At 37.6% G+C, this 20,643-nt stretch overlaps 1 long non-coding RNA gene across 1 annotated transcript; it reads right to left on the bottom strand.

Annotated features, from left to right (window-relative positions):
- Window positions 1-12,453: 12,453 nt before the first annotated feature.
- On the bottom strand, window positions 12,454-19,698 carry LOC135295660 (uncharacterized). Its single transcript, XR_010357799.1, has 3 exons — window positions 19,620-19,698; window positions 19,450-19,497; window positions 12,454-12,560 (listed from the first exon to the last, which is right to left on the bottom strand). It is a non-coding gene; the product is annotated as an uncharacterized LOC135295660 (long non-coding RNA).
- Window positions 19,699-20,643: the final 945 nt, after the last annotated feature.

The raw sequence follows: 20,643 nt of genomic DNA, 5'->3' as shown, positions 1-20,643 counted from the left end.
TGAACTTGGAGTGTACCAAGAAACTGGATGTAATTGTTTTTTGGGCCAGCCATGCTTGTAAGTGATGAAAGTACACAAAAAAGGAATATCTAGTCAGGTGCTTAGATGATTCACTTTTCATTGGTGGTTTTCACTTTGCTCTGCCAGTTCCAAAGACTGGTTTTCTGAAGATTAACTACACATTTTATGTGACAGTGGGTGGAATATTCATAAGGTGCTTGCCCTGATTATTTCAGAAAAGATAAATGTATTGACTTGTATTTCTGGTAGCCAAGTCCACAACTTTTTAATGTTGTCTGATGTGAAGAGCAGTAAACATCAATGTAAATGTTTTTAATACAGCATTTAGAAGATAGTAATATTTCTATTTGGAAATTATGACCTATTGGGTTAAGCAGCAAAATAATCACTGTCCCAGAATTATGTACATTTGTGGGAAAGGAAGGAAATAAACTGTTTAATGTGGGCTGTGCCTGTAGCTGTAGGCTCCCATGTAAGATAAAGGCCATTGCAAGGCTCACATCATTTAATGTATTAGTTCAAATATGGACTATTATGAAGAGTACCACTGTAACCAAGACCCACTAAAGGTTCTTTAGCCCCAGCTTCCTACTGAAGCAAGTGGATGCCCTGCAAAGACTAATGTTCATATGCCAAATTTCTTCAGACATCATGGTTTTATATCAGATCACCAAATCCTATGCATCTGCCCTAGAACACTTCAGTTATCCCAGAAAACACGCATGTAGGTAAAAGCCCTAAATTCCTACATCTGAACTGGTCATTACATATGAATTAGTTTAGGGATATGATGTAGGATGCATAGGAGACTGTCCTTCTGGGACAGCAGTGTGACACTAACTAGGATGTCTAAGCTGTCATAATCATATGGTATCTAAAATGCCAGCAGATGTTTGTGTCTTATCTGAATTCTGCCCCTATTACTTGTTTTCACCATTACACTTCATGCAGCTGTCCTGCCATGTGTAGCCCAAGATGTTCAGATGGGATTGGAAGAGATGATCCATAGTAAGGCACCTATGTCCTCTAGAGGTGCAGAGGGAATGTCAGGCTCCTGACATGAACTTCTGATCTTCATTGGCTCATGGCTGTCGCACACGTGAACACACTTATCTAATTTTAGGTGTGTGCTGTATGTAACTGGAGAAATCCCAGGTCTGCATAGCTGTATCCAGTGGATTAATCTACAAATCCTATGTATTGGAAATGAAATGCAGTAGGATGTCTATGCTTAGGCAGCTGAGCCTTGAGCTCAGATTTGACCCTAAGGGTCTGACCTAGGGCTAATAATGGAGATTAGATCTGTAGCCTTATTGCCTGAACTTGAAGGTAAAATACAGGCACTAGTCTTCTCCAAGTTCTACATTATCAGTAGGAAGTAGATTGTGCATTTGAAAAAATGGTTACTTGTGCCTGTGTTTCCCTGATTAAAAAGTGACCTTTTAATGCATGAAGAAACATTTTCCACAACACATCAGTGGATTTAATTTATCATACTATTCAAATTTATCCTATGTGGGAGATAAGACCATATGGAAAACAGCTAAGGCAATCTTAAAAGCCAAAGAAAGGGAACTATAAATCTTGAAGTATGCTGCGCTGGATTTTATACCAAATACTCTGACATAAATATTTTTAGCCTCAGCAGAACAGTAGAGAGGTTTTAGGGGAAAAAAAATAGGGGAATAGTTTTGGTTGCTTTCCAGTGCTTTCATCAAAGAATGATTTTGGGCTCATTCTTTCCTGTCAGTTTCTGTATCACACAGTATTGGGGAGCAAATATGGCAAGTGGGACTGTACATCTGTCGGTGTGATCTACAGCAATGACTGCTATCAGCAGAAATGCTAAAGCAATAACCTTGGGTGATAGGTCTGTGGGTTGAAGTACTTGGCTTTCTGTTATCCAGCTGATGCTCACGTTGTCATCACCTCCAGGCTGCAGCCACTTCAACTGGCAGGCAAACAAATTATCAAAATAATCCATAATGACCCTTCTCTGTAACAGCTACTAACTTGAATTTGGTTTTGGATATTAAATCTCTCTTCTAGTAATTTGAATGATGATACAGTACTATCATTATCAGAGGAACTGATGAATATCTCCAAATTGTGATTTGAAATAGAGGGGACAGATCCATCAGAGGTTTTTACATGAGGTATCAGGTCTATAAACTGCTGATATTGTGTTCTGCAGGATCAGGCTGTTACTGGGGGTTGTCAGTGAATAGTCATATGGTCAGACAGGATATTCATTTGCCAGTGAGGAGAATATAGTTTGGCATGCCCAGACATCTGAAAGGAGGATTGTTTTTTGATTATGTGGTGCAATGCTTTGAAAATCTGACTATTAAATGCATTTATAAAAGTGGTGTGAGGCAAACAAATGAGTCTTCTGGTGTCTGATTTTAGGTATTCAGGCTCTGCCTACCCTCACCAAACTGAACAGAGTCAGGGAGCACTGTCTATACTGTTGAGTCACTGAAGTGAGCCCAACAGAGCTTTCACCTGGGCCAAGTACCATTTTTCCCAGAGATGCCACCTTAACAGCTGGTGTGGATGGGAGACCATTCCTAGCCGGCAAGTTGAGCGCTGTTTTTTGCATGGCAAAAGCAGTTCATGTGTATGCACAGAGGCAGCTCCGTGTCAGCTGGGCAGTTGCAGGCGCCTTCTGTAGCACAGACATTGCCTCGGGTTACAAACTCACACCGGCATTTTGCGCTGCTCTGTGCGCTCAGCAAACGTTTATCCCCTGCCCATCCATCCTGCCTGCGACAGCTCCCAACCAAATGTCAGCTATTTAACAAAGCAAGGATTCCTAGCTGAGAGGAAAGGGAAGCTGAATTTGGCTCCCCCCCCACACCCCCCATTAGATGTTTTCAATATGGGCATCTCAGTCAACCTTTCAAGTAAGAGGTGCTGTGACACTGGAACAAAAAGAGTGGCAGCAACTCCCATGCTGCAAGGCTGCATGCAGCAGCAATAGAATGCACTACTTGTGTCAACCACAGTATCAAAAATCCTTGAACTGAATTGCTTAGAAGATGAAAGCCCCAAATTTAAAAACATTGCTTAAGCATATTGCTGTTTTGGACCCCTTCTGGAGTGCCTTACATAAAGATGTCTGGTTTTTTTCTGAAGGGGAAAGGCATAGGTTGAACAATATTTTTGAAAACAGTCCTTTTTTTTGAGGTATCTGAGGATAGAAGAAGAATCAGGTAACCAAAATAAGAAGTTAGTTTAAAAAATGGGATAAGATCCTATTAGGTGCTTAGAAAGAATCAACACATGATAGCTGGTGTTTTGATAGTTTGTGATTATAACAGTTATAAAAAAAAATCTGTGTGTTCTAAGGACAAAATTCAAAAGGAAAAATATGCAATGAAACTCACAGGACAGTATGAAACAGGCTATAAAAGAAGCATCAATATCATAGACTGCTGTCTTAAAGCATTCTTTAACGCATTTTCTATTTAAAAGAAGGTTCAAAGACTTTTTCTTTATAAATGGCATTTTCAAATTTCTTTCTAAATCATCTTGCTGCATTTTTTGGATGTTGTTCAGAGGTAGGAACAAGTAGAGCACACATCAGCTTTATCTTAATCCTTAACCTTACACATGACAGTGAAGTGCAAACCTCTCTGATGTTCTGCATCATATATTTAATTTCTAAGAACTTTAAATCTCCTGAAATGACAAAAGTAACAGACACATCTATAAAATAGGACATCAATCAGATTCTCCCTGCTTTTGAATCACAGTTATAAAGGGAATATTTTCAAATAGGGAACTGTCTCTTTTATTTATAGATATTCAGCTGGAAATAAGGGAACAGTAAAATGTTTCCTCCATATCTTTTTCACTGTATGAAAACAGGGTTACAGATCAATTGATTTACCATCACAATCGATTAGATGACTCTCTTGCTATCTCTATTGTGACAGTAGACAGGCACTCATATAGATCTTTCATTAGAGGAGTCACTGAAAATCAAAGGTTCATTGCATGCCTAAATGGCTTGTAGCTGACTCATTAGGCCATTAACTAACCATTAATATTGTTTAAACTCAAACCTTTCAGACAAAATAAATTATAGTCACGTTATCCAAACAAAATAACCTTAACCTTCTTAACAAGTATGTAATTATGTGAATTTATTACCATCTGATCCCACTGAACTGAGGGGTTCATTTTCAGAGCTATGAAGGGGGAAGATGAGAATACATCACCTTCAAGAGAAGAGCTTCTGGGAGGCAGGTGCCTCAGCCACTGATATGCTCTGTGAGGCATAAACCCACCAGGTCCCGACTTGCCTGGTTAATGCCCAAACAAAATTCTCTTACACACAAAATACTTCCCCCTTATGCAGTACCAAATCTCTTCTTATTTATTTTTAAATGTTTCTGCATTTCACAAATGTGTTGCGTGTATAAAATGGCCTTCTCTGTCTCTCTGTGGTACCAAGGCTTCACACAGACAAGCAGAACATAACAACAATTAGCAGTAATTGAATGAGAAGGCATCGGAAATTTTATCTTATCATCATCCTTTCAAACTTGCAAATTCTGTATGTGTGATGCAATGATCTCCTGAAATTATATTGAAGAAAGAGTGTAAAAAACCCATAGCATATGTTCTGAGATATAAAATAAACTTATGTCAGTGTGCTTCCCTTGGAAGGATGCCAGACAAATACTGCTTATTATCAATAATATAAACAAAATATGTTGCCAGCTATATACAGAGCTTAAAATAAGCAAAAAACCTGCACTACCACATTGCTGATATCCCAGCAGGTCAGCCGTAATGAATGCACCAGTTCTCACACATAATTTTTTATAAGATAACTTGCCTGAAAATGAAGCAGTCAATAGACTCATTTGCAGGCACATTTCTCTCCAGGAAAAACAACCATAATACAATATCAATTGTTTCTTTTGGGTGTACAAAAAATGTTGATGCTGAGAGAGGAAAAAGACAACAATAACACATAAATTCAATGACAGATGTGCAAGGAGCAATCAGAAGGAGAAGTGCTAGTAATTAGAGCTGAAAATACAATTTAATGTTTTTACAGAAGAACAGTCAGAAAATTACGAATACCATAATAAGATAATTTAGTAAATGAAAATTATTGCTGTTAATCAAATTGGGAAGGGGAAAAAACATCTTCTAAACTGTGCATATTTACTGTTCCAAAATATTGCTATAGAATCTTCTCCCATTTACACCAAATATAAGAATAATTGTATATTTTTGTATTAGTGAGGGTTTAACATTTCATGGACTATAGTAGTTCAGCTGAAGGGAAAAATACTTGTCTCAAGCAGAGCTTAAGTAATTATTGTGATTTCATATTTATCATACAAGTAATGATATTTGTAAAAAAATGTGATAGCTTGTTAAAGAAATCTAGTTACCACACCCCAAAAATCCCAGTAAGAGTATTATTGGTAGAGGTTGGTAACACTTGTGCTCCCTATCCTTCCAATAGGGTGGTCTGGAAAACCAGAGATTTTGCATTTTGCAGCAAGATGCATGTTATAAAAAGGGAGCTAAGCCCAGGGCCAGACCTTTCAAATGCATTTTAATTATTTTCAGTGCACTGTCAGAACTTTGATACACGCTTGTGGAATCATGCAAATACCTCTTTACAGAATATATGTCCTATACCCTAAGGCACTGAGGGGATTGAAATACACTTTGGTGAAGTTAGGTGTTATAATAAAGTGAGGTAATAAGAGCAAGCCACCATATTACACAATTAGAAATCTACTTCTAAATCTTCTGGTTAGCATGGCTATGTTTTATATTTATGAAGGAGAAAATGCCCTGATTTTTCACAAACTAGTATTTGCAGGACAATGAAAAATATGATGCACCTTAGAATTGCTGAATCAAATTAATTTGGTTTCATATTTACTCATTGACCTCAAGAGCATTTCCATTCAGCGTTATAGGATGTCTGCAAAAGATTTATTCAATTCCATGTCCATATATTGAGGTGAGGACACATTAACCCAGTGAACTAGATATAGAAAAAGATATTAATTACTTGAACAGAATTTTGACTTGTTTCTAAACCCAGTATTTTATTATCTATGGCACTTTGATAAACCACAGCACAAAAAAATATTTAAGCTTGTACATGAGTTTAATAAAAAGAGTAGGTCCAGTCAACTCAACAGTGGCAGATTTAGTTGTCTATCTACCATGCATAACTTCCAGTAATAAGAGATTACATGGAAGGATTTCTGTGAGTCTACCAGAATTTGTAAAGTGAGGTAAAACATGTGGTATTAGATCTATATCAGTTTTTAGGTGAGTTGAATTATGCATGTCAGGTGCTTGCTTTTCTGTACAGGCAGGGCAAGGACTCCAGTTACACAACATTCGCTGAACTCCAAGCTTTTAAGTACCTGACATGAGGTTGAGCGAAGAAATTTGAAAAAATTGCATTAAAAAAAATACAGTTTAGAGTAATATATATTCTTATTTAAGATTTAATTGAAATCAGCTATGTACGAAAAGATGGAATATGAACAACGTGTGTGTGTAACTGATCTCCCTTGGATTCTTTGCTCTCTTCAGAAAAAATCAGTGATATATTTGAGCAGCTTCTGGGGCCTCCTTTTGTCTGCCATCTTACTGGAGCAAGGCTGGGAGTGGTTTCCTTCCTTTTAATAGTGTAACTTGCACCTCTTTGGATGTTGCTAGGTCCTCCCAAATACAGATGGGGTTTATTTCTGGGATATTAAATTTTTTCTAAATAGACAATATTCCATTTTTGAATTTCACCATCATTTCTTAAAGAATTTCTAGAGTCAGAATACATTCAAGGTTTTTCATCTCTCTCATTAATTTTCTAAAGTATGACCTATTAATTCAGTGCTGTGCCCCAAAGGATCTTGGTGCACACAACATTGCTCAGGGAGAAACCTGCCTTAGCACTATGTAGAACAGATCCAGCTTTTGCAAGATCTTTGTTCTCAGTGTATTTCTACCTGGTTATTTAAGAGGGTTGAGTGCAAGGTGAGGCACCTGGGTCAGGGCAATCCCTGGCATCAACACAGGCAAGGAATGAACAGCTGGAGAGCAGCCCTGCTGAGAAAGGCTTGGGGGTGCTGGTGGGTGAGAGGCTGGACATGAGCCAGGCACTCACAGCCCAGAAACCAAACATGTCCTGGGCTGCAGCCAAAGCAGCGTGGGCAGCAGGGACAGGGAGGGGATTCTGCCCCTCTGCTCTGCTCTGGTGAGACCCCACCTGCAGGGCTGCATCCAGCTCTGGGGTCCCAGCACAGGGAAGACATGGACTTGTTGGAGTGAGTACAGAGGAAGACACAAAGATTATGAGAGGGATGGGGCATCTCTCCTATGAGAAAAGGCTGAGAGGATTGAGATTGTTCACCTTGTGGAAGAGAAGGCTTCAGGGTGACCTAATTGTGGCCTTCCAGTACCAGAAGGGAGCCTACATGAAAGACAGAAACTATTTACAAGGGCATGTAGTGATAGGGGGAATGGCTTCAAGCTGAAAGAGAGCATATTTAGATTAAATGTTTTGAGGAAATTATTTACTGTGATGGTGGAGGGGCAATGGCAAAGGCTGTCCAGAGATGTTGTGGATATCTCATCTGTGGGAGTGCTCAAGGGCAGGTTGGATGGGGCCCTGAGTAATCTTGTCCAGTAAAATGTGTCCCTGCTCGTGGTGCTGGTGGTAGGTAGAACCAGATGATCTTTAAGGTTCTTCCAATGCAAACCACTCATTAATTCTATGATATAGTATAGGAGCAAGTTGGGAAAATATGACAACTGTTCAAAACTTTGAATACATGTATGTCTCTCAGGAATTATATAAATGTGTGTAGAAAAGTCCATGTAACTACTCAGATTGCCTATAAGTTGAGATTTCCTATATAAGAAATTTCCCTAAAAATGTGTAAATTTACCAGTTTGGGTTTTTTTTTTTGAGAAACATGCTTTCATATTTTTCAACTTTTCAAAAGTCTACTTTTTGCAACATTATTATTATTATTTTCCTTTTCCAAACAGCAATGCCTCCAGGCATATTATCTTACACTTGGCTGTGCATTTAATATCCCAAATAAGGTAAGGATTAGTCCAGAGACTTTTAGTTAATGGATCTGCAAATCAAATATATATGTCAAAAAGAGAATCCAAAGGAAACTAGAAATTAATATCCACTTCATCTGATCTCCCATGAAAGGTGATATGCTCTGAGAAATGATAATTAAATAAGACTCATCTAGACTTTGACACACAACTTTTTGAATTTTAAAATACATCCTTGAAGTAAACTGATGATAGGTTTGCCCATCTGCTGATACTTTTCAAAGAAACTGTCACACAAGACTTCACTTTTATTTTACATGATCAACTCCCAGTAATTTTGACTCAATGTTATCTAGACAATCATTTAAACATGGAATGTCAAATACCATGAACACATATTCTACACTTCCATATCTCATAATGTTCTTTGAAAAACTTCCTCTGACTTTTTTCCTGAGAGAAAAATGCAATACTAATATGTAGATGCCAGGTTGTGTACCTAGCTTCTTCCTTAAATAGCTGTGTGGAATTGAACAGGTCACTGAATATTTAAAGTTTAGTACAGTGGGATTTTGATACTTTGTTTTCCTGAGCAAAGTGCAGCAATTGGGAGTTAGGTAACTTGATTATGGTCTCCGATCATACTCGTCAAACTTTGCTTTGGCTGAAAACAGCATAGGTAGAAGCTCAAAATATAAAATAATCTATGTACCCTTAATGACTAATGTTGTCTATATACCTGTGAAGGATTAAGAAAATAATTAATATGAATTTTAGTGTTTCATATTTTGAAAATAAATATCCAAAACAGAAATGGGTGATCTGTCACAATCTCTCACGGAGGTATTTGTGTGTATTTACTTGCTCTATTTTACTCTGAAGAAATGCTTCTGCAGGCTTACAAAATTTTTAACTGCTGCGATTAGGAATCAGTACAGTATCCCGGCTGGTTTTCCACATAGGTAAGAAGAGGATTGTAAATTTTAAAAATGGAAAATGAAACAAGGAAAATACACAGGAATTTCTGTGATCGCTTTTTAATCTACTTTTATAAACAATATTCAAAATACCATATTTCAATAAGAAATGGTATAGTTAAAGTTATATATAAAATACAGCCTACTTTTACTTATTTTTTTCATACGATGTAGGAAAGCTGGATTTTAAAAAAATAATTTCTTCCTCAGAACAAAAGAATATACTGTTTATTGCATTGATTTCATTCTGTCTTTTATTGTTTTCAATATCTTGCAAAATGCACTCCTCTATTAGCTGCTTCATCATTTTATTGCCTCATGCTTAGCACTCCATAAACACTAATCTTAAGGTATAAAACAATTAATTTCATTTACTCTATCATCCATCTTCCTATGCACTGAAGTATATACACCAGCTCTTCACCAAGTGTCTTCCTGAATATGTATTGTGCATTATGGAGTGCAGGAATTGCAGCAGAAGACACAATATGAGCAGAATTTGCTGATGGAGCTTTTTCTACAAAAATGTCTATTATCTGTGAAAATTAAGGAATGCCCAGCTATGGTGTTTTACTCACCTATTCTGTTTTCAGTTGCATGTTGCCCTAAACTTACTCCACCTTTCACTGAATTGATTCTCTAAAGAGGTTCTGTTGTGGTACAAAATATTTGTCACGTTGGCATATTTATGCCTCCTTAAAATAAACTTTCAGTGTCTTTGTACTCATACTTTTAATATTGGCATTTAGACATTTCAAAAGTGACACAAAAAAATTCTTATAATTCTTATATTTTTTTTATTATTATTAAAACCCTGGAATACAATACTGTGATTCAGAATGTAAGGGGTGTTTTGAAGTGTCTTAGACACTGGGGATTTTCTTCCACTTGCTGCAAGTAAATTTCTTCTTGGTGTAACATCTGAAAGCCAAAAGCCAATAAGAAATATCAGACACCTTTCTCAAAGCCCCAGGAATTTGGCACATTCATAAGAAAGTGTATTTAGACATGTACATATAAGAAATTGCTACACTAGGCATCTATCTCAGCAGTGTATAGGGGTGTTTCACATACCAAGCAATATGTGAACCAGAAAAAGGGAATTACTCATTTCTTTGCCAAGGGCAGTGGTCTCTGGGGCAAGGCAAAGGCAGCCCAGGACATGGATCTGCTGGAGCAAGTCCAGAGGAGGACCACAAAGATGATCAGAGAGCTGGCACGCCTCTTGTATAAGGACAGGCTGAGAGAGTTGGGGCTGTTCAGGTTGGAAAAGAGAAGGCACTGAGGAGACCTTAGAGCAGCCATCCTGTACATGAAGAGGGGTCTACAAGAAAGTCAAAGAAGGATTTTTTAGAATGGCATGTAGTGATAGTACAAGGAGCAATGCCTTTGAATTGAAAGATGGTAGGTTTACATTAGGTGTAAGAAAGAAATTATTTTCTGTGAAGTTTGTGAGGCACTGGAACAGGTGCACCCAGGCAGGTGCCCCCTCCTTGCAGGTGTTCAAAGCCAGGCTGCATGGGTTTTGAGCAGCCTGGCCTAGTGGAAGGTGTCCCTGCCCATGGTGGTGGTGGGGGCTGAACTAGATGATCTTTAAGGTACTTTCCATCACAAACCATTCTACAATTTGATGGTTCTATGATGTATGTTGCTGTGCTAACTCCAGCAAGAGTTTGTTAGCAACAAACAGACTTTTCTGCATTGAATTAGCATCCTTTTAACTCACACCTTTAGTACAGCCTGGATAGAAAGCCTGATAAAATCTATTAGGTACATTTGAAATTAATAATATGCAGTATAGGTTAAAAATAGTACTGGTGATGGGTACTGATCTCTTTCACAAATATTCATTTATTGGAAATGCATGAAATTGTTCTCAAATGGGATGTTTCCATTCCCCACCCTCCCCCACACTCTTTTTAGTTATTAACTCCTATTCTCTGGCAGCTGAAGCGTGACAGTGCTGGCCCTGTGCCACTCATCTCACAGAGGGTGGTACCATGGCCTGCAGCAGGTGTGGGACTCTTGGATCTGCTTCCTCAGCTTTCATCTGTACTTTGTACAGAAACTTTCCTTTCAGACACACTGTTTCAATTTCAGCTGCATGGGTGTGACTGCCTTGTCAGAAACAAACAGCTTGAGTTTTTGAGCATCTTTTGGGTGGTCCTGCCTTTTTTATTGCAATGATGCAAAACACATAAAACATTTCATGCGTCTGTGTAGAAGGGTTTTGTAAATATACAGGTGATTTGTTTTTAAAAACCAAAGCAATGCATCCTCAAGACAAAACTCTCTGAAAATGATTCACCTACATTTTGACATGTTGAAGGAAAATTTAAATGTTCCAGTTACTTTCCCATAAAAATAAATTGATATAACATCATCAAGTTGATCAAAATTATAATCTTCTGACCAAATGGTTCCTAGCTTAGAGATAGAGCTATTAATTGATTAATATTAATTGAGCATGTTATCTTATTGGCTGATGCTACTTTTGGTTTAGAGGCATAATCACTCGTACATACACATGTATTTTCATGGATAATTTTTTGTACTTGGTCATGACTAAGTATTTTTGCTCATAAGCTTCATAAATTTTTCTTCATATAGGAAATTCTGACTTTTGGAGTTTTCAGCTCTGTGTAATGGTTTATGAACTTAAATTTACCACCGTGTATTATTACCATGTATGATATAAGGTATAATTTTCCTGTATAATACTTTCTCTTTAATTCATTATGTATGGCCAAAACTTGCATAGGAGGTCACTATGTTTGTAGGGAGACAGCTGGTAGGCCTACCTGTTTCTGGTTTCTGAGACCTGATACAGAGATAAGAGGTGATGATTGTTGAAGTAATTGAGTCCAATATCAATAGCAAGTAAAAAAAGGTATTTAAAACTCCTTATGGTAAAAATTTGGACCCCTTGGCCTTGATTCAGTTGCCCATGCCACACAAATAGGTGCCTAGCGCCATTCCATATACTGTAGGGTACAACATCAGGTTAAAAGGTAAATGAATCAAGTAAAAAGACTAAAATCCCTAGAGTTGTATGGATTAATTTTACTTCAGAGGCCAGTGCCTTTATGTCTACAGTTCAATTAGCTAGCTGTCTTGCTTGCTGATGATTAAGAAAAAGTTAGAAAGTACAAATATTATCCGATTTCTTAGTCACTGAATATGTGAGAAAAGTCTGTTAATATGAATCAAAATGTGAGGTTAAGTAGCACATTCACTTTGCAAAAATACAAATTTAGGAACTTGATTCCGTTGCCTAAATGTGCACATGTAATGGCATTTCCTTTCTTTTGCTCTCACATTTTTGTTTAGGCTGTTAAGGAAAAAGAAGGTTCTTCTCACTTTGCTCTAGGATGATGTAACTCATGGTCCTTCTGAACCCTGCTTGGAAGCATGCAGCAAATTGTTGCTTCTGTTTCTGAGGAGAGTCTGTGTTCTAGTGATCCTTGTTAATTTTTTCCAGGCAAAACTGTTCTGCTTCATATGAACAATTCAGTATTAGTTGAATGCTTATCGCAGTTGAATTAGCTGGAATTAGCTGAAATTAGCTGAAGTGCAAAGTCTAGAGTGTTCTCATTCCAGTACCAGAGAATGAGATCAACCTCTGCTTTTAGAACATTTTTTAATATGTTCAGCTATATGCATCAGTGTAAATATATACTGAGAAAGCATGAGACAAAAGGGAGTCTCATGGTTTCAGTATTCACAATGGATATGGGATTAAGACAGTAACTCTAAAGTCTCCTCAGTTGCACAAAGGACAAAAGTGATTTGAACCGAATTTCCCATGCAGTTTCTCTTTTTGCTGTTTGGAAGAATCCCTTGATGGAAGTAGTGTCAAACCTGGCACACTGTGGTTTTAACTTCAAATAACCCCAGCAAGATTTGACAGGGAAAAAAAACCTAGTTTAACAATGACCCATTGAAAGGTCTCATTATCTTTCCCATACAGTGCACATAGGAATAAGCTGTTCACATTCCTTTTAACCTTGTTGGAAAAGATTCACTTCTAATCAGAAAGGCTACACATTCGTGAAGAGGAGAAAGATGTGCCATTAATATGCAGAAAGGATTCTTCCAGGTTAGTCCATATTTGGTTTGAATTAATTCCCTCTATATTAAATACAAAGCAAAATCCAAACCTTTTGAATTTAATTTAATGTGCTTACACACAGGAACTTTTTCATTCTTACTGAGCACTGCTTGGTGTCCTAACAACCATTACCATATATTGTCGTGATTCATCTTGTCAAAGATTCACTTATGAACTCCATACTATGTGCTGACATTATACATTTGAATAACTGCAAAAGCAGATTTGATAAGATGTAGCACTTCAAATGAAAGGCTCAATATTGTGCTTTGCCATAGTACATAGTACATAGCAGGTGTGAAGGAAAAGCCATTAAGATGGATCATGTCAATGCATAGTATGGAGCCATTAACACTAAGATTTTTGACATGATTTATCTTAATGGCTGGATATCTATACTGAAATACCACATTTTATTCTGTTAGAGATCCGTATGTTAACAGCTCAAGGACAGTACTGTATTGCTCTGGGTATGTAAGGAATGCACTGCACACATGAACTTGGTTTGCTTTCCCTGGCCCATAAAGGAGGATAGAGAACTTGCACTTCTCCCTGCTGCATTTTCCTTCTTCACAAAATCACGTACTCCTTCCTGAGGGAGGGTTCTGGGCAGAGCACTCCACGAGTAATTCACTCTCCCAAGAAGAATTGTAATTAGAGCTCCCACAATAGTTTAGCAGCTGGTGTTCTCTGACTGCTGCTTCATCAACTGTTCGTAATTGCTTCATTGTTCCCTTGTGCTCCCTTCCAGCTGATGGCTTCTTCCACCTGTTGTCTCTCATTTTACACTTCAAATGTGAGCTCTTTTGCACAAGTTGTATTTATACAAGACATTCTGTGATAGCTTACAGGCAGTCTCACAATACAAACCCCAGTTATGAATTATGACAATGATAGTAATAATAATAATAATAATAGTAATAATAACAATCCAAAATGAAACTTGTTTAAATAAACTGCCTTATTTCAAGTGGCTTGCTAAAAGAGGCAGCTGAATTCATATTGAAGCCCAAAGGCAAATGTGAAGCCTCAAGAAAGTCTACTCTGCTCTTGGCTCTGAATCTGGGAGACAATTGTGAAGTGGGAGGCTATAAAGGTTTGGCTGAAAGAGAATTAGAGTGGCAAGCAATGAACAACCTCTGCTTGATTTCTTTTGTGTTCTGTGAAACAGGAATTTTTATGTGCTTAGAGAAATATGCTGAAAAAAATTGATTCCTTCATCTGTTTATCCTATCTTCTGGTACAGGGACATCATATTTAATTTTGGTTGGTCAAAATGGCAACTACACAAAAGATGCTTTTCCATATAAAATGTGCAGATATTATGTACATGGATCGATGTGTGCTAGCTCTGTAACCAGCTGTTGTAAATAGCTGAACTCTAAGTGCCAGAACATGGGCTAAAATGGACATTTTTGAGATCAACAGAAGTAATAAAAGTTTATCCTTTTCTGTGACAATAAAGAAAGAATTGCTGCTTTGTCCATTATGAAGCAATGTTATAAAACTACAAAACAGAAGCTTTTTGAAATGCTTTGTTTGTCTCTTTGTTCTGATGCTACAGGTTTAGTAAATGTAGTTTAATAGGCCTGCTATGGAATTCAGCAGAAGGCTATGGAAGAGATTATTGCAGATTTTTAAAAAAGTTTTTTTTTAATCAGATTCTATTCAGTTTCTTCTAATCCATTGTAGTTACTGTGGAGTCATTCTCTAAAAAGTGATGCTTAAAAATCTTTTTCTCATCAGTATCTAGACGTACTGCAAAAAATAATAAGAAACCAAACATACAGTGGGATCTCACCTATGTTTTTTCCTAGAGATCACTTTAGCCTTCTTTTACTGCAGAGAACCATCAGTACTAAGGAGACATATTTACTAGTAACATCTAATACTAATGGTTAAAAGTCATGTTAAAAATATATTTTAAAAAATAATATCAGATGCATCTGTTGTGGATGGCTACAAACAACAGAAACCTAAAATCAGACTAGTTGAGAGTTCAATACTTAAATGTTAAAGATCAATTCTAACTGTATTTCACCTGTAATGTTTTATTTGTTCAAAGGACACTGAATGATGAAATAAACTGCTCATAGGGTTTTTCCAGTGGAATCATCAAATCGTAAAAAGCCAGCAGTGATCTGGGAGCTCAGGATAAATAAGCATTTTTAATGTTTTAAAACTGATCTTAATTTAATAGCAGAACCGTTTTGTTTGAGTTACTTTCATAATATACTTTGCCAACAGAGGAGATATCTCAAGCTTTACTGTTGGACTTACTCATCCTTCTCTATTAAGGAGCAAGGCAGTTTGCCAGTGGCCAAAAGATTTGCTTACCATTTGGAACACTGCTCTAGAAAAGATAAAATGAAGTTTTGAAGCTATTTCTCTCCCTTTTCTTGCTAAAAGAGGCAGCTGAGTTCATATTGAAGCCCAAAGGCAAATGTGAAGCTTGAAGAAAGTTTGCTCTGCTCTTGTCTCTGAATGAGTTGTCTACTCATTCAGAGTTGTCTACTTTGTAGACAGCATATTTCTTGCCCAGTTTTGTTTTATCCCAGAACACTATAAAGGTCTATTTTTTATTTCATGGAAAGCAAAAACAAATGGTGAACCATGACAAATTCTTGTTTGACAGCCAGTCCTATTTAACAACCTATAGAGCCCATTTGCTGATCACTTCCAGTGCTATCCATAGAGGCATCTGAGAATTAACATGGTGGCTTTCTCCAGGTAAAGCTCTTAATTATCCTTTCTAAGCTCATGCTATGCTTTCTCACCTGTAGGGAAAGAAACCTTACTGCAAAAGAGGTTTCTTTGCCCTGATGTTAATATAGCCTGTGTAGCTTTAGTTTTGTTTAACTTGCATGAGTCAATATATCACTATGTGTTAAAAGATCATGGTGTTTCCAAAATCTGGAGCTGGCATGACTTTTAGTCACACTTAGTCTGATCTTTTAAACTGCAGGAGCTGTCTGTCAAAGGGTAGATTTCAGTCGTACCCCACTGCTATCTTTTTGAGTTTGAACTTTATGAGCTGACTAAACAAGAGATTTTAAACCCAGGCAATATGCAAATCACATCCTACTAAGGTGCTTAATCCTTACTCTTTAAAAACCACAAATAATCATGTATAACTATCTCTGCAGAGGAAATCAGATTGATTGCACTGTGTCCACACAGGAATGCCTCTGAATACCCCATATGCATGTCAGAAGCCTCCCAGTTTCTGGGTGGAACCTCAGGCACACCGTGACCATTTCCATGGTCAGAAAAGCCAGTAGGTCTTCTGGGTAGGGGCCAGAGTGTCTTCAAACCATGTCCTGAGGGAGCAGAAATACTGAAACTTAGGGTACTCAGGATGTAGTACTAGGATAGGTCCAAGAAATGATTCTGAGGCCCAGAACCCTGATCATTCTCAGCTATTGCAAGTTACCTTCCTCCCTGTAGGCCTACCTCTAAAACAAACCTACTTGAAAGGGGACTGTCCCTAACCAGGAGAAATGCAAATGGGTTCCTGTCATTTGGCCTTGGTGAGCAGCTACACATTTTTTTTCCTTAAGAGCTCTGAAGAAGCTGAAAAGGCTTGAGAGCAGTATCTCAACAGGCTTTCTTCTTCCATAATTTCTACACAATTTTTCACTACAGTTACATTTTTATGTGATTTTGCATTATGTTGTTAAAATTTGCTGCAATCTCCATGTCTCTCAAGAGGAAAAAATAGCTCCAATAATTATTTCTATCTGCCCAAATTTAAGCCCAAATATATATTTTTAAGCTAGCATGATTGCTCAAGTAGTACATTGCAGATATAAAAATTCAGCATTAAAAGTTCAGACCACAGCTGAAAGTAAAAAAATTTAAGATAGGTTGAAATATGTTATAATAATGAAATATTGCCATCTCACTCGTGTTGCCATGTGTATCAATACCAGTTGTGCTCTATGCAACAAAAACAATGAAGGAAAAGCAGTTGAAATAGAAACATTTGTTTTGTGAGCCGATAAGAACTTATAGAGTTATCTTTCAAGAAACAGGGATGAGACGCTAATGTTCAAAATAAAATTAAAAAAAAACAGAATTCAGTTTGCAGCAACAAAAAGACTGGATTATTTATCTGCCATAAATAATTAATAATTACTTATTATTTTGGGTTTTTTTTAATTTTTTGGCCAAGACTAACCCTGCAAGGGCAGAAAATTGTGCTTTTTCTGTTCCCTAGTAGCTAAAGAGGTATTTTGCTCCCTAAAACAGAGAACCTCTGGGGAAAAAATCACACTATCTGAACTGAGAATGTTAACGAGGAGTTGCAATTGGGAACTGCCATTTGCAGACTGGGTCAAACTCAGGATGTGAAATACCATTTGGAGCTGCTAATTGTGTCCAGTGACCATCAGGGAGCCTAGGCTGGTAAAATTTGCTGCCTCTCTAAGATCCCCAAGGTTCATTTGAAGAAATGAGGGCCCATGCATCAATCCTGGCACACGGACCATGCTGCACATGCTGCACATGGCTTTTTCTCCCTGGAACACCCAAGGCTTTGGAGCAAGTCTGGGCAAAGCACCCTGTATGGTGGGAAAGTGGGGAGCTGCTCTCTGCCATTTCAGAAGAAACAGAAGTCAGGCAAGGAAGAAAGGAAAAATGCATTCCATCCTATGACTGCAACAAAAATGGAATGCACTTTTTGTTGGAGCTTTGAAGCAGTATAAAATAACAACAGTACGGCTTGACTAGGGTGGGGTGAACACTTCCAAGCAAATAACTTATTTGTTGAGTCAAGTGCCTTTTAATAATCAATCATCCTCAGCTTGGTTGTTATTTGGTGATGTTTGACTACGCAAATGTATTTCATTGTGTGGATTGGACAAATAGCCCTGCTTTACCTGTGCTCACGACTCATCATTTTTTGCCTTTCATGATGTGTGTTTGAGCATCAAATTTTCACCATATGGTTTTTACCTTTTTATGAGTTGCCAAAAATTTTTTCAGGAGGTGAAAGAGAATTGCTGATGTTCTGGTGAACACTTCCAATAAAGCCTTTCTGTGACCATGTTCACAGGAGAATATTATCTGGCTTTCACCTTCTTCCAATTTCTCAGCAAAGCACATTATTTCTTAAAATTTCTTGTAGGAATCACAGTGAAAAAATGGTGAATATTATTAGAGAATATTTGTAGTCTGAATCTGGCTTTGTCCATATTTATCCAGCTTGTGTTCATGCTATTCTGTAGTGTTTTCATTTTGATAATATTTGTCTGATTTTAGTATTTCCTTCTAGCACAGCATCTTCCTTCATATGCTGTAATCTATGCCAAAAATAGATAATCTATGCCACTTAGATATTCTGTGGTTCTCCCCAAACTGCCTGCCTTTGTCTTGAAATACAAATGTTAGATCTGCAAAACCAGCTGCTTCCCATGTTCCCAGGTTCATCTAAGAACAACAATTCTATTAAAAAAAATTGATTTTACAGCTATTTTCATAGCTAAAGATAGAATTATTGTATTTTTTAGAAGCTGTTTCTTTCTGAGCTCTCAATCTTTTATTGCCTTAATTAATAGCCTTGAAATACACTCCATTATGGCAGAACATGCAGTCAGTCTGCAGATTATGCATTTTTATAAGTAGGCATAAACCCTCTATTTTCTTTTTAAGAGCCATGATATTTGAAGCAAGGTGAATTACCAGCTTTTATCTGCATCTCTTGACTGCTGCTTAAGAGAATTAGTGGCACTGGTTAGCTTTGTGAGGACAGCTAAGAGTAGCCAGATCAATTGCAACCCAGAGTCAGAAATCAATGAAATGTGTCTCAGTAAATCTGAGTGATCCTCGGGTCACTACAGAGTGCATTATCCCAGCCTTACTCTGTTACAAGATTAGACCCAGAAATAATCATAAGTGAGATTCTCTCTGCTCTTTTAAAACACTCTTTACAGTCCTATTGCTCTTCTGTGGTAAGGAAACTTCGGAGACAGACACAGTGAGAGCAATACCACCATGCAAATGAAAGAGACTTCACCCTCTAGGTCATCACCCTGAGAGGATGACAAACTACCATTTCAGTCCTGTCTGCAAAGAAGAGGTTAAAAAAACCCTGAAATTGTAGACATGGTGTTTTCTTAACTCGAAACAGAAATGCACATACTGTATAGAGGGTCAAACCTCCGGACAGAGTCAGTGAAACCTTCACTAAATTTAACACAGTTACTTCAATTTACTGACGATTGGGATCTCCCCAGAATGTTGCTAAGGGGCTGTTTGTAGAAGCCTGCATACCTTTTGAGACTTCAGCTTTGTTCTCAACAACCACAGGCTCTGAATACCCTTCAGAAAGTGAAGCAGAGGAAAAAAATTGCTCTTAATCTAATTTGCCATATATTTTTATAGAAGGGCTGCACATAGTTGAGCAGAGCAAAGCTCATGCCTGCTGTGCAGTGAGGGCTAACCTGTGCCACGAGGACAGAGCCTCCAGTGAAAGTTGCATATCCTATGAGTTCTTCTGATTTGGCACTCTGGGAATGTGTGAGTAGCTGCTTCGCTCTGACTACATAATAACAGTGCAGCAACAGCAGCGATGCAGCCCAGGTGAGTGGGCTGGCAACCCCATCAGCTCATACACAAAAATTTGGTGGGAAAGGTGAGAAAAACTCAGGCAGGTGATCAAAAGGAAATACGGGGCTGTTGAATGGTGCGAGATATCACCTTGATGAAATCTGTACTGGAAGGCATGTAAAATTACTGGGTTGTGCAGTTAAGAATCAAATGCCAAAAAGGTTTTGTGAGGTGATAGAGGTGTCAAACCTCTACACTCTTCTAACAAGAAAAGGTACTTCAGCAAAATACTCACACCTGTCGGATGGGAAAACTGCATCTTTATTTTTGGATGCTAGAGTATCCATAAACACCACTGTAATAAATGAAAGCAGAAAAGACAGCAGGAGTGTAGTTGTGTTTCACACTGTTCTGCTTAGTGGCTCAATACACATACACAGGACTGAGTGTGCACAGGATGTCCATGTTCATAAACAAGAGTAAAGAGCATTTGTTAAAGCTCCCCTTCCCCAATCTCTTGCGATCTCTGCTTAACAAACATATTAATTTAATCAATGCAAATTACTGCTAGAATGGCATAGTCTATGCTTAAAAAAGTGTTGACATATTTTGTTACCTGATATGCAGAGATTGATAAAAATAGCTATTAACTTTGGAATGAGAGTACAATGTGGTGTTTATTAAATGAAGAAATACAACAACATTACTTTTATGTACTGTGAATTCATTTCCATGGTTAAGGATTAGCAATAAGAATCTCTCAATATGGAATCAGAGACTGCCAGCATGGGTGCAATAAACTTTTCAGAATGGTTCATAAGATTATACTAATTAGGGATAATCTAATTTGAGCAATTTTTATCTTCTCAAAAAGTAATATGATGTCACTCTATGGGAAGAGTCACTACCCGGGCTCCA

The sequence above is a fragment of the Passer domesticus genome, chromosome 2 (genome assembly GCF_036417665.1).
Source record: "Passer domesticus isolate bPasDom1 chromosome 2, bPasDom1.hap1, whole genome shotgun sequence".
Classification (NCBI taxonomy): Eukaryota; Metazoa; Chordata; class Aves; order Passeriformes; family Passeridae; genus Passer; species Passer domesticus.
The sequence above is the reverse complement of the archived record's forward strand: the minus strand, read 5'-3'. Positions and strand labels throughout refer to the sequence as shown.